Source organism: Toxotes jaculatrix, chromosome 9, assembly GCF_017976425.1.
Source record: "Toxotes jaculatrix isolate fToxJac2 chromosome 9, fToxJac2.pri, whole genome shotgun sequence".
NCBI classification, from domain to species: domain Eukaryota; kingdom Metazoa; phylum Chordata; class Actinopteri; family Toxotidae; genus Toxotes; species Toxotes jaculatrix.
Window position 1 is genome coordinate 24,792,854 of NC_054402.1, and position 15,810 is coordinate 24,808,663.

At 41.1% G+C, this 15,810-nt stretch overlaps 1 long non-coding RNA gene across 3 annotated transcripts in view; it reads right to left on the reverse strand.

Moving 5' to 3' along the window:
• LOC121187776 overlaps positions 1-15,810 on the reverse strand; it is a 99,115-nt gene that overhangs the window by 55,195 nt on the left and 28,110 nt on the right. For all 3 annotated transcript variants that reach the window (XR_005894627.1, XR_005894626.1, XR_005894625.1), the window contains exon 2: positions 5,113-5,164. This is a non-coding gene — a long non-coding RNA (uncharacterized LOC121187776). The remainder of the gene's footprint in view (positions 1-5,112; positions 5,165-15,810) is intronic.

Below are 15,810 nucleotides of genomic sequence, written 5' to 3' on the forward strand. Positions count from 1 at the left end.
AAGTAATACAAACATGAAGTACAGCTGAAGCCAATCTATTGTTACGTTTACTTCAAAATGACTCTATTTCCATTTTTAGTGTTTTATTTGGCAGTCTGGGTATAACCACTGCTGTTCATGAACACTTCTGAATCTAACACTGAGGTTGGACTCACAATGTATGACAGAATTTTTTATAGTTAGTAGATGCAGTTATTATATTAGCAGTTGTAGCAGTTAGTTTTTCACTGCAAAAACAAGACAGCATTCATTTCATTGTGTAATTTGCACTCCATCATTTAGGATCTGCATGTCAGTCAATGATTCATTCAGTTAATTGTGCAAATTGCTGCAGTTCAATGACGACTTCTAGCTGTGTCTAACAGTTTAGACAGCAAATCAATCGACGCTGTGGTGAACCCTTTCATGCATTTTACTGCACTAAAGCAATATGATCAATGCTTCAGCTCTTGACAAATGCTGCACATCTCCTCTGCTTACGCTCATCAACACTTTCCTCCACAGCTCTGCATTAAAAGTTTGCTTCTTAACTTCTCATGTTATTAGATTTGACTAGCTCATTTTTCATCTTGACAGCTTCACTAAAGCAGCCTGAAAAGGCTCAAAATATTTGTGTGTATGCGCCAGTATGTGTGTGAAAACGAATACGGTCTCCTCGCCTGTTTCCCTCAAGTCTGCTCATCCTTGTCGCTATTTCAAAAGCTGTTTTTCTTTTTTTTCCTCGCTCCCGAATTCCCGAATCCCCCCTCCTTAACCCTCCATCTTATTACTCTTCTTCTACTCCTCCTCCATGATACTTTCTCTGTTTTTTTTTCACCAGAGAAAAAAAAAAACACTTGTCTTCTGGCTGCCAGTTTGTCTCCAGCCTCTCTAAACCTTTCCCTGCTTTGGTATTGGCTGACTGGAGCATCTGCTGAATTGGTATTGGCTGGTTCCAGCAGGTGAGGCATAGCTGTGCCACTTAATCAATGCCCTGCAGTGAGGGAAGCAAGTGCCAGACACACAGTGCAGCAGTAGTAGCTGCAGCCGTCAGCATTGGCAGCTCTCCATGAAGCTGAGCATGGGGATGGCATGACCTTCAGACGGCCGGGACCAGCGGGAGAAAGACAAACAAACACATACACATATGAGGCGCGTGCATTTTCCTTGCAAAGCACGTTCTTTCTCAAAGTGTCCGCATAACTCTGTCTTTCCTCTGCAAAGGACAATGCTCAACTTCTCACAATGGGTCCGTAAGCATGGCAAGTAGACACTTTTGAAGGTCGGGGAGAAGCTCAGATAACACGTGCACACATACACACACACATACACACACACATACACACACCCACAAACCCAGGCTGCAGAGGCTGCCAGATGCATGAAACTGCTACGAGGAAAAACAAACTGCAAACAGTTTTAAACTGAATTCATATGATATTTAGGATGGAACTAACAACAAAAGACCCTGACGAATCCCATGAAGAGACCAAAACAAACACTGCTTTATCAGGTATTCAGACAGTGTCCCATTACAAAAAATGTACGGGGCTGATCGAGGGTGTACTGCTATAGGTATTATTGAGAAGATGTAAATAATATGCAGGCTGGGTTTGAAGGCCTATAAAACACCAAACATATAGTTTCATTTTATGAAAAAGGCTCATTGATTTAGTTAAACATCTGGCCTCTGTAGTTTTTACCAAACCTTTCTCAAACTGAGACAATAGCACATTTGTTGGGGACTATTTTCAGCTGTGGATTGATACAGATTTGGTACTTAGAGTATTTACAGCAGCAGGATGGTTTATCAAGTCAAAATAAACTACAGTGCCCCTCATGTTCACTGCAGTAGAACATGCAATGATCATATAACCATCTTGACAACATCAATGCTCATTAGTTGTTGCTGTTTTGGAGTCTTCCACACATTAAATGAATGTGGGTTTTGAGTACCTAGTTAATATTTGCTAATTAGATCATGTTATTGTTGGTTTCAGGCTTTAAGGTCCTGGCAATAGAAAATATGGCCAGCCATAAATTGTGCATCTATTCATGTAGAAAGAATAAATGCCCCTGGGATCAGGCTCAGGTAGCTTTCATTTTGAACCTGTACTTACACAGGTTTTCAATGTGGCTGCCATCATATCAACATGTATTCAATATCTAAAAGAAACTGTCAGACAGTCCCAGATCAATTCGTGCTCTTTCAGTCAAGAGAGATAAAAATACCCCCTACATACACAAACTCATTTCCACTCCTTCTCCCTCCCTTCTCATCCTCCTGTCTCCAACACTCCCCCTATATATTGCCCTCCTCCCTAACCCCTGACCTCCCCTTGCTCCCCCGCCTGCCTCGCCTCTCCCCTCTCCTCCTGTGAGCCCCGTGCAGAGCCGACAGGCCCCCTACGTCGCCGGCCTATTAACAGGCCTCGGTTCGCTGTAATGATGCCTCTCCTTATGTCTGTGCAGCTGCTGCAGCACTGAATGGGAAGGATAAATCTGGGATCCTCAACATCCACATCATTGTTTGACTGCCACTCTCTGCTGCCATGTGTGTTAGACAGAGAAGGGAAATGCTCTGGTTGGATGTCTCCATCCATGACCATTTCATTTCAAAATGCTGATAATTGGCTCAGATTGATTTCAGGATTTTTTTTAAACTCTGATATCAGCTTTCTCCTTAATTTGCTGGATACGATACGGTTTCATTATTATTATTATTATTATTATTATTATTATTATTATTTGTACATTTAAACAATCTCAAATATAAAAATATTTTTGCAGTAAACTTGTTTAATGACTTTATATGGATCTTTTCATCTTGATGAGGACACAGTTCTTGAGGATTTTCAGTGGATTTTAAGTCATCACAGCACCCTGAATCTCAGGATTATTTTGACTCAGGAACAGAGAGACATTAAATCAATAATAAGACAGGTAAAAATGTTTTTGTTACACAGACTGCATCACAGTGATGCTTTCCAACAAAAGGAAAAGGAAAGACAGAAGGAAAAGAAAGAAAAAAACAAAATTAAAAGATGACAGAGGGAAAAGACAGATTCTGATGCTGGGCTAATGTCAGCTCTCTCTACTCAAAAGGAGTGTGCAAAATGTTTTAACAACAACAACGACAAACACGCCATATGTGTTTTGCACATTTGTATCTGTGTATAAATTATGTGTCCATGTTCCATGGGACAGCAGACAGCTGCTGCAGGATCCATCAGTCAGCTGCTGTATTTATAGGCTGATGATTATAGAAGGATAACAGCTGCATCACACAGGGACAGAGACAGAAAGTGAGACAGAGAGGACACGGGAACCTGACATGTTCCACGCTCACCTCTTCAATTCTGCCAAAATGCTCAAAATGTACAGGATTTCAAACAACATCCTGCCAGCAAATTAAAGACAGAGACAACAGAAGGGACATATGGGACATGTCCACCCCAAAACTGAGGAGGATAAGGTGTCCTTTGCAAATAAAAATGAAAATAATAATAATAATTGTTTGAAATGCTATACTGTAAAAGCCACTAATCCTGAATTAGGCTTTTACTGTGAAACACATTTTTGCTTACTTCCTTTACATCTTTACATGGGTCAGTGCATGGGTATGTTAGTAGAGCAGTCTCTAAGGTTACCACGGCAGTTTGTGGAAAAAAAAAAAAAAAAGAAAAAAGAGATGGTAAAAAGCAAAAAACGGTGATATGAGTATTGTAACTGAGTCCTGCATGAAACTAAGCATTTAGTGCGTAAACAAGCGTAATCTGTAATCATGATTCTAAAAAAGCAACTTAAAGATCATCCGCAACAAAGCTACAACCAGTTTAGCAAAATGAACATCAATTCCAAGAGAAATAGAAATTTCCCCACAGCCAAACTTCAGAAACTGGAATAAAAAAAAAAAAAAGCTTCTCATCCTGTAAACCTGAGCAGTACTTAGTTAGGCCCAAAAAAACAGAACACTTAAATTTAAGGTTACAGGGAAACTCAGTTCAATAAATCAGCTGATTTTAGTGTCAACTTGGCACATTTCCTGTGTGGAGAAAGAAAGATTTTAATCTGCTTGAAGGGCTGAACGTGTCCTCTGAATTCAGATATGTAGTATTTCAACACTCTATACAACTAATGGTTATTTTCATCTGGTGCTTTCTCTATGAACTGATTCTTTTCTCTTATTTCTCTTATCTTAATTAAGGTTTTTTCTTGCCACTGTCGCCTTAAGTGCTTGCTCTGGGGTCAGGCTCTGGGTCTCTGTAAAGCCCTTTGACACGATTTTGATTGTGGAAGGAGCTATATAGATAAAATTGAATTGTATTGAAAAATTTTATTTTGGTCAATAAAAAATTCAGAAAATAGCAAGAATGCAAAAGTTACTGCCTAAAGCACATGGCAAAGACATGTGTTTGTTTATGTCCTCCACCTACACAGGTGTCCCCCCTAATTAGACCTCTGCTCAGGCTGAAGGTGTACGGAGCTTTGTTGGATTTATGTGAGGTCACCAAAGTTCATAAATCAATAACAATGATGTGCACCCACTCCCACCCAGCAGGTGCAACACAACTAATAGGAGGGTCACGGAGAGTCTGTACACTCCCACACAATCGTCAGACGAGGTCTGATCAGCCAAAATATGTGGAAACCTCAGTGTGGGTGGATGTGTGTACGGCCTTTAAAGATAGTTCACTATCGCATAAGAAAAGAAAAGAATCAGATCCTCACAACTGAGAGGCTGAAACTATGCAGAGTTCGGCTTTGTCTGATTTTTGTCTGTCAACTTGTCGATAAATCACACTTAACAAATGGTGCATCTTCAGACATTTCAGTTCACTTTCCTTCCTGGAGAGTGTTGACAGCACGGAAAAAGTTACAGGAAAAAAAATCGGTTACTATTTCAGCTTTTTGTATTTATCCTCCTCACAAAAATCCATCCCTGTCACTTTCTGTGCTTGAAGCCCTTTGCACTTCATAAGACGAGAGAGCCATCTGTATGATCTAACTCTCTTCACACACTGTATTCCTGCCCCACAGAGTCAATAGTCTCAATAACAAACTCTAACTCCCTCCCACACTCTTACTTTTACCTTCACCACCATCTACAGCGTGTGCAGTATCAGTACTTACAGATTTATGCCAGGTGTCATCCGTAGGTTCCCGTCTGCTGTCCTGGCAGCTCCTGAGGGCAGGAAGAGATAAAGCGAGTTAATATCTACATGAGTACAGAGATTATACCGAGCCAACTGGAAGGAATAATCTGATGGTTCATTCAGGTGTTTGTTCACACCTGAATGGAGGTGTGAACAAACATGGTGCTTCCCGGGTGAAGGGAAGCGACGTGGTGTACTCTCAAGGGAGTGCTGAGAGAATCACCAAGGCTGGATTACCAACTGAGCAAAGTGGGCCACTGCCTCAGGATCCCAGAGTCATCAAATGTCTTGTTCCTCACTTTTTTTCAAACAATTAAATCCATGAATCCATTTTCATAATAGCTGCCAATTTATTTTCTGTTGATCAACTGATCAGTTAATCAACTAAAATCGTTACAGCTTTAATGAATTTAACTGAACATTTGTTCAGACACTTGCACCACTAAAGCAAAAGACGTAAACTGCACAGTGGTGGTTCCTGCTTTCTTCACTTTTAAATAGAATTTTAAGAGCTTTGTTATTAGAGTTTTGTGTTTGCATGTTGTATATTTTTTTTGAATGATTGTGTTGAACCAGATTAGCAGATAGCAAATCTGTGGTTGTGTAGTATTCCAGCTTAAAAAACAGACAATGGCGGAGTCATGGGGGATTAAAAGGAACCAAGAGCCCTGAGAGTTATGTGACCTTTCAGGTTGTTTGTCGTAAGAAATGCGACCACAGATCACATTTACACCTAGCAAAGCTAAGATCTGATCACACTGGGAGCCAGATCGCCTCCGGATGCTAGCATTTCGATCGCAATGTGTGGTGTGTGTGCGTTCACAACTGAACTAATATGCACTTTTCCTAAAGTGATATCATGAGATATCCAGATACAAACTGAATGTTAGTAAAAAGTGTAAATGGGGTAAAGCTGTGAGACGAGATTGATAGCTGCAAAGACATAGGGACACTTTGATCCTTTATTTGTATTTTATTACTTTATTAAGCGCGCTGTGTATCAGCCATATGTGACTCATCTGCAGCTAAATACAGTTTCCTTTTCAGTGTCATTACAACATCTTGACTTACATAAAAAGATCCCAGTGTGTTCCACACAGTGAGCTACACAGAATCTGGGGAGAAGCCAGTGCTGCTACTGGATCAGCACCTTGAGCTGAGATACTGGAATCGATATCAGGTGCATCCCTTGCTATTGAACGCAAAAACCAGAGATAGACATTCTCTGCTGCCTCCTTGAGATTAAAGATAGCAAACCACTGAAGGGAAATAAGGCTTCAAGAGGAATTATTTTAAGATTACAGGTGAAGACAAGTGAGCTCACGGCTGAGGTTTAAATCCCCAAATTGGATGTAAGTTTGAGTCAGGACGGTGTATTAGTACACTTCTATACGTTGACATGTGCTTTCAAGGTGCCCTTCAGCCAGACTCTGAACACCCAGCAGTGCAGACTGTGGCTGTAGTGGGCAGCTCCCAGTCTGAGTGTGTGAAGATACAGGAGTGGAGCTGCTGACAAAGAGCAGGACATTTAGTCCTAATAAGAAATATTATTACTCATGTTCAGAGTCACAGGCGTTTGACGACTTTGATAATTCATGGCGGTGATGCTAACTGATTTCTAATCACAGACCGCTCCTCTGCGGAGGACACGCAGCCGTTCAAATGAGTGTGGTGCCTTGTTTACAATATATACAAGAGCCTTAATGAGGCTGATTACGACCATGTAGCTGCTGATGACTGCAGCACAAAGACCAAGGAAGAAAACGGTTTTCGGTGGGATCCTGCCCCAACGTATCCCATTAAAACGTGATACACCCCATCGCACACGCTCAGTCTACTCTGCTTAATTGCCATACAACCAAAAGTTGGCTGTGAGGCGCTTTAAGGTGGGCAGAGAGAGAGAGAGAGGTTCATCCTGAGTTTGAGCTCAGCTGTGATGTAACTGTGGACGATGGCTGTGCCGCAGTCAATTTAGGATTCAATGTCCTCAAACGACCTCAGCCTCCCTCCCCCCTCCTCCTTCCTCACTCCTTCCTCTCCCTCCCTCTCTCTCCTCTCTCTTCTTTCTCCTCTCCTCATGATGATGCCATTTATCTCCTCCACACCCTATCTGTCTCGCCTTCTTTTTTTTTTTTTTTCTGCTACCAAAATCTGCAACTATCCTTTCATACCCTCATGCAGGCTCTAATATTATCTCTTCTCCTCTTCTTTCCCGTCTCTTCCCTCTCTCTCGGTGTCAGCTCGTCCATGCATCACTGCCTCTGCTCTCCTCCTGCCAAGCATCCCTCCTCTCTCAGGCTGCAGCACTAACCTTCACACACATACACAACAATATCTCCAGCTAAATTCACCTCGCTGGGGCTCTGGAAGCGTGAAACGTGTTAGCACGTTGCAAACTGTCCACCTCCACAGTAAAGCTGCTCTCTGGTTAACCTATACCGCTTTTAATAACGGTATATCCCCCAGACGCATTCAGCGCTACTATAGGTTTACGGCCCCTTCACACATCTCAGCCTCTCCCTGCACCACTCTCATCAGCGTTCGCCTTCCACTTCCCTCCCGCCTTCCTCATTTTCTTTCTCTCTGCCACCTTGTGCTTACCTGTCGAGTCAGGGTTTTTTTGTGTGTGTGCGTGTGTGCGTGCGTGTGTGTGTTCACTACTGCGGCTGCAGACAAACATTGCCATTGCAGAAAACGGCATTTTAGATTTTAATAAGCTGACAAGCAACAGTTTTCATATATAAGCTGATTATTTTGAATATTAAATAATTTAAAACCCTATAAGAGCATTTTGCATGTTGTGTAACTATTTCATGTGTGTCTCCAGACGTGTATGCGTTTAAGCGTGTGTGTGCCCATCCCTCATTCCCCTCCTCTCCTCTCTCCCTCTCTCTCTCTCTCTGACTGATGGAGGGTGGGGTAATCTGCACCGGTTGCCATGACACCAGACAGCCCTTGCTTGGCGAAGGCACGTAGTTTCCTCTCTGCTCTATTTCCCCGGAGCCCTCCACTCAGGACTATGTGTGCATCTGTGTATGTGAGTGTCTATGAATCTGGGAGAGTCATATATGATGCACAAAGCTAAATGGAAAAATAGAACACGGAGAGAGCGTATTTACTGTCTCTACATGTGGAACCGAGGGGGAAATAAAGCAAACAACACCTGTTTTACTTCAAATAAAGGTTTTCAATGCAAATATTCAGGTCCATGTCTACAACAGCGTTAAGATTGGACATTTCTGTTAGAGTAGTTTCATTCCTACATCCTCTTTAAAGGAGGACATTCTGGTGAATTATAGTGGACTCCGTCCATTCCTCAGTATGATCGGACACCTTGGAACCCACTCAAGGACCCCTGGACTTCCCACAGCAGACCTTTACTACATATGCCTACCACAAATCTTATTTTACGAACCGGGTCATTTCCCCTCTTAGCAGTTTTTCATTTTTATTCGATCTCACTGTTAAGACAACTAGTTCTGAAACCCAAACCGTCGATGGCAGCTGGGATGCTCAGGCTCCCGGCATTTTTTTCAGCCAACACACGGCGTCCCGAATCCCCTTATACGGAGGCGGTATTGGCGAAAATGAATAATTAGGGTACTCTAAAAATACTGCAGTTGTGACAATCACATCTAAAGAAGGCTAAAACTTATTTTTATGCTTCACAAGTTTGGTACACGCAGAGATCTGTCCTTATTTCACAGTTTAATTTAAGACTTAGATTTAATTCCTCCAGCAAATAGCTGTTCCCAGACCTGATGCAATTACTTTTCTTAGTCTCAAAAGGCAATCACGGTGTTTTGAACCACTCTCCTCACAGCTCTCGGAATCCTAATAAAAGTGTCCATGCCAGCTCCTATCCATCTATCTATCTCCAGACTCCAGCCTAGTTGAATAATTTAGAAGGCTATATTTCCAGCCATCTGCTTCCCTCTCTCACTCATTCACACGCTCGCTCACTTGCTCTCCCTCCATCATTCTTCTTTTCCTCCCTCGGTTAAGTCCCTCAGTTCAGATTCTGCTCTCTTTCTTCTGGTCTGTGATGGAGTTCCACATATAAAATCCCATTTGGAAAATGTGCAAAAACGTATTTTTAAGCTTTCACCTCTTGCCACTGTTGTTTTGGCTGCTACAGAGTCGATCATTACACTGTCTAATTATACATTAACAGTCACCAAAATCAGGTCAGAATATTTATTTGCATAGGAGTTTGTAATCTGAGGATATGTGAGCATTTCTTTGTTTTATCACAGATTTACTGTTGTTGAACTGGTACCCCAGCTGATACCCCAACAGCGGGGTGCACCAGTGACTCTCCCAAAGCCGTGCTGCGGTTAATAGGAGCCAGAGGAAGCCTTGAGAATACATATACATCCTGGGTCAAATCATTAACAGATCAACATCTGCAACACTGCCTGTCAGAGCCCAGCAGAGGTCAGCCAAGTTCCTCTTTCCTGTCAGCATAATGAGCAAAGCGACCACGTGTTCCTCCACCAGCATCGTTTCCATCATCTGTCTGCAGCATTTACACAGCCCGAGTAACTGATGATCCTCCCATGCTCGCAGAAACAGTGCAGGGATCACAATCTAAATGAAAACGAATACATAATTACATATATAGGAACTGGCTGATTGCGCGGCCAGCAGGATTTATGTAAGCAGATAAAAACAGCTGGGGCGAACATAGGGATGGTCTCAAACCACTGAGCAGAAGGCAAGATGGAGGAGGCAGCAGACAGACGCACAGACAGGGAAGAGCTCCAGCACAGGTTAATGTTACTGGATGGAAGATGACGAGAGAGAGAGTTAAGTCAGGCTGGTGAAGCAGATGATGATGAGGAAGAGGAGGAGGACAGAAAAGTTTCAGATAAAATACTCAGAAATAAAAAAAGATGATATTTTGTTGTTGCTTTTTTTTTTTTTTAAAGCCATGAAGGAACAGACAAAATGAAGACTGAACTCTGGGCCGATGAGTGGCCATTTTCTACACAAGTCAAATTCAATTTGAGGTTGTGCCCTTGCACACAGTCCATTGATCAGTCATGTGACCTGTAGATCACTATGAATACCAAATTTACAAAACAAGATAATCATCCTTTAAAAAAAAAACACACACACAATCTTTTAGTCTCAACTCCTCCAGGGGCTACAGGATCATATTTCCCCTTTTCAGTACAAGTCAAAATTTGAGTCACTGTAGTACCAACCCAATACTGGGTTAACTTTACCCAGTCCCCACTGGAACCATACACTGTTGTTGTGAACGCTTACTTACTTACCTGTCACTTTTTGATGATGATTGTTTAAAACGTCCTAATAAATTTGAGTTTTGTTTTTTTTTTATTGGCTTTTTTTTCTTTTTCATGTGAGGAGACAGAGTAGGGTCCAGCTGTCTGGGAGTCAAACCAGGGACCCACTGCTCTGTGCATTACACCCATGTGGTATGTGTCCGAACCACTCGGCTGCTTTAAGGAATAACTTGAGCTTGTTAAGTGTAACACTAGGTCAAAACAACTATATTTCAAACCAAGTGATATTTAGTGTGTGGATAACCCTAATTAATTTCACAGTCAATCAGTGGCTGGTTTTAACACATCCAGCTGATCTAAAAAAAAAAAAAAAACCTTCTGGTCTTTGAGAGTAAATATAATCCAGTGGACTCCCAATAATACAGAAATTCCTCGTTTCACCCTCTCAGCCTTAAAGTAACAGATTTAGAAATCAAGGATGATGCCTTGCTCTTGAGGAGTAACTGTAAATCATCTCACCTCTCTGACAAACATATCCACTCAGTTTCTGTACACTTAAATTAAGAGGCTGAATGATCCATTTCCATGACAAGTGCTGCAACTGGATAGGTATCTTTTTCACGTCTTAATGGACTTATGTTCTGCTATTTTTTGAGTTGGAGGAAGTGAACAAAACACGATGCACTGGAGAAGAGCTGTGAAGTGTGTTTTCATTTAGATGGATTTTTACTCGGAAGCTAAGTACGCTTTTCAGGGACTTTTACTTTGAGTATTTCCAAGCACAGCAGTTAAAAATGAACCCTACCTCAACCTGCAACATTAAAATACATGAATAATGCTTACATGCAATACATCAGTAATAAAAGTCAGATGATATAGTGTATGATTAGCATTACTTTTTTTTACTAATTGTGATTGCAGGACTTTGCTTACATTAGCAAATCTACAGTGTTGCTAATTTTCCTTAAGTAAAAGATGTGAAAGATTCTTTGCTTCCACTGAAGCTCACAGTGGTCTGCACCTCACTGAGTGTGTGTTCGTAAAGTTAGAGTCAATTAACCCAAAAGATGATTCAAAAGAAATAAAGGGGGACAGTGAGTGAGTAAGGAGAAAATAAAAACAGGAGGGAACAAGGGGAAGGAAAAAAAAAGAGGGGGAGAGGATGGCGGAGCTGGGAGATGGGGAAGTAAAGAAAAGAAAAAGGGGGTGAGGAAAAAAAGGAAAAAAAGAAGGGGAGGAGGAGGAGGAGAGGCGAGACGAGGAGAAGGAGTGAGGCGAGGCGGGGGAAATATAGAGTGAGTGGAGAGAAGGGGCTCTTGGGGGTGAGGGGGAGGGGAGGTGGGTGGTGCTGCTGCTGATGCCGGAGCACAGCGCGGCCAGGCTGAACCGAGTGAACTGCAGTGGAGGTCAGGGAGTCCAACATTCCTCTGGAACACTGTGTTTACACTGCGTAGCAGCGAAGGGGGTGGGGGTGGGGAGGGGGGTGGGGGGATGCGAGGGGGACGACGCGCAGGGAAGGAAATCATCTCCCGGAGACACTCCTTTCAGGGAGGGAGTGTGTGTGTGAGTGAGTGAGTGAGAGTGTGAGTGTGTGTGTGTGTGTGTGTGTGTGTGTGTCGCTTATCCTGTAGCTGTATAGAGCGTTTCTTAAGTATCACAGTAACTTGATTCCAAACTCCCCTCCCTGCCTCCCCCACCACCGTCCCCCGACCCTCCGTCCAGCCGAAGCTATTTAAATCAACCTTAAACATCATCTACATACGACTGACGGCATGTGCCACGTCCATCATCAACCTGAAATCACACCGGGTGTAACTGGACCTGCATCAGTCATGTGGCCTCTGTTATTTCCAATTCTTTAAAAATATGGAGAGAGATTAATAAATCTAAAATCCACATTTCTTCTTCTTCTTTTTTTTTTGACTGTGTATCTGGGGTTTGATGCTTTTTAAAATCAAAGGAAAAAGACCAGAAAATGATTTTGTCGTCTATCTGCTTGCGTAACTTAAGAATTAATGCAAGATTTAAATCAAATAATAATCAAAAATACTTTAAGAAGTTGACTCAAATTTTGGTTTAATTAGGGACATTAGGAAATAGTGAATATATGACAATTACAGTGTTGTTTATCATATCGAGTCTATTTCATAGCCAATATAATGCAACTCTTTATTGTAAAAACTTTATTTTTAGTCAGTGCTGCTCTTTAAATGTTTAGAAAGAAGTTTGTAGACTGTTGCAATTTACTAAATTAGCCATTTACTTTTTGTCAGAATTTTAATTAGTAAGTTATGAAGCCTTTAATTGTCATTTGGTTTTACATTTAAAATAAAGCTAAATATATGCAGATGTAAACAAAAAAAACAAAGAAAACAATTTCTTCACCTGTAAAAATCGAAAATGTTTTGTAGAGACCCCGTTCAACAAAGTATTTACAGTCTTTTACTTTTAAAACGAAAGCAAATTACATGTTAATTCTATTTTTTCTTCACTGAAAACATACGAAAAAAAAAACACCTGTAACTGCAGCTGAATTACAGAAATTACAGAAAAACGAAAAGCACCGATACTTTTCTAAAGATTTCCATATCCTCACTTTCGACGTGAACCACACCGACAAAAATTTGGTCTCATCAAATAACAGCAAACCGGCGATCGCTGACAGCAGAGGCTGTGAGCCCTGCAATCATCTCCCACTATGCTGCTGCACATTCTTTCATTCATCCCATAAAGACGTTTCCTTTCCCCATCTGCTGGTATAACAGAGAAACTACAGTGCATGCAGTGACCGGACACACAGCACGCAGACTCTGCTGTGAGAGACATTTCAAAATCACCACTTAATCCCAACTCTTAAGTATTTATACCATATACCCTATAATATTAAATAAAAATGTGAAATTTACTATCTGTAATGTACATTACCTGGTTTGTTCTAAAGCTGCGGATTAAGGTTGATGATGAGAGGTTTGTAATGATCTGTAACAATGCAGCAAACCCAGTTATCAAAGTGGCTCTTTAAACTGGTTCCTCTGTCAGTTCAAAGCTACAGAAACCAGGTTTCCTTCCTAACTACTAAACAGAGAAGAGAGTTTTTTTTTTTTCCATTTGCATGCCACAGTATGTACCAGGCCGTTATTTCCCAGAGCACTTTGATATAAATATTACCATTTGAATCAGATTTAGCCAGTGCCTATTCAGCCTTAGTAAATATTGAGTGTTTACTGTGTCATTGAGGAAATTATCAACGGTGGCATCAGTCAGAGTGACATTTCAGTGAATCAAAGCAAAGCAGGAGACAATTGGCTGTCTGGGCTCCAGACTGAATAATCAATTTGTCCCCAGACTGCTGCATAGCAACACTCGTAGCAAAAGAGCAAAATATGCAGAAGCAACAGACTAAAGTTTAGGGATGTGAGAATCTTTAAGTCGATTAAAATCTGAAACCTTTGGCCTCTGCTCCACGTGTTGCATCCCACGTCCCGACACAGCAGGCATCTTATTTCTGAAAACTGTAATTGTACGGCAACAGCTTCACGTTCGATATTCTATTAATCATTCAAACAGAGAGCAGATCAACTACAGTTGGACGTGAGTTGCCAGCTCTGGTTTTGTATTTCTCCAGTCAAATCACAGACAGGCTGAGTCACGGCTTGAACTTTGAGTCTCAGTCTCTGAGAGCTGCCGGTCATTTGACAACAGGCTGACTGACATCTGACCAGGATTTCCCAAAACTGTTACACAACTGAACACTGAAAGCAGGAAGTTGTGTTTCTGTAACCTTGTCAAAGTAAAATGACTTCTATATGGTGTTTTGTTTTTTTGTTTTTTTAGACATCACAAGACTTTGTCTTTCTTTCAAGTTCATTCGTTACCATGATGCAGCTGCTCCAACTAGTAAGATACTGACCCCAGTTAAGATTACTTTTTCATATACAGAAATGCATTACATTTACAAAAGAAAAAAAATGTGGTAAATATATCTCATAATCATGACTCTTACATCTTATAATTATGACTTACTATCTCACAATTATTAAAATTATCTCATAATAAATAATAAATGTTAAGGTTTTCAATCATCACTGTCCGAGGACAAAGGCTTTATGGTGCGACCTGATTCAGTTCATTTTATTTTGAGACAGTGAGACTGTGGTTTCATTTTTTTTTCTTTCGTAGATGCATTGTACTTGGATCTATGTAGTATTTACAGAACTGAAGATTTATACAAATTAAATGTGAAATCTTTTTTTTTCTTAAATACTCAAAAATTACAGACATCATCAACAAAATGTACTTAAAATGTCATAAGTACTGGTTCTGATTCTCTGTTACTGATATATTACTTTGACTATTATTATAAAATTATTGGATTGTTACTTAAGCATCAAAGCAGCATTTTGCTTCTGTAGAAAGCTGAGGTGAAGATAGTTTTAACTACTTCATAACAGTTAAGTAGTTTAGTCCAGTCATTTCCAGTTTAGCAGTTGGTTCCCTCTAATGGATGACAAAATAAAAGTGTGAGATGAATAATGGGACAGGAAAGAAGAAAAATAATCTTCTCCAACCCAAATTTATACTCAGTCTTTTCTATAACTGGTGCTTTTTCTTTCTTTTTTTTGTAAAATATTAAATTATTTTACTTTGAGCAGTTATCTAAATGGACCCATCTTAGAAGTTTAGAGAAGAAATCTCTCTTTAAAATGTGAAGGTACCAAGTAGACAGAGCTTTCTGCACAAGGGTCACAAGCCATAAAAGTTAGTTAGTTAAAAAATTGACTCATACTTAATATTTACTCTCTGAAATGTAGTAGCACAGTAGTGTAAAGTAACACAATGAAAATATTCAAGTGTACTAATACTTTACAGGTATCTTAATGTGGTACTTAGGTACAGTACTTGTGTAAGTGTACTCTGCTTCTTTCCACACAATGACACAACGTTACATCACTCAAAAACAGAGAAACACCAACTACAGAATCTATCCTCCACTTCATGTCAGTCTTAATGTACCAGCAGAGTGTAGGAAGGCACTGGGGCAATAACACTGAACTTTTCCAAAATTTGCACCTTCACAGGAGGCACCAGCACCTCCTGTGGGGTACTGACAACCAGCACCGCAAGAGCAGGAGCAGACAGCGTGATACGCCACCGAGCTCGAAGCAGCCATGCCGATAAACAGCTTCACGTCAGACATCTGTTGCATTTAGCCCTTTTTCTACATTCCCATCCCTCACTCTGCTGAAAGACAGAGGTCCAGGGTAAAAGTGGACAGACAAGGAGAAGGAAATCGGGGACAGAGGAGATGGGTGAGGTAGGTGTCGGATCAGGAGTGAGCCCAGAAACAACAATGGACAGCCGCAGCTTTTACAATGCCTTTCCAACCCTGAGACCCAGCCCCCCCACCCCCCCCCCCCCCCCTT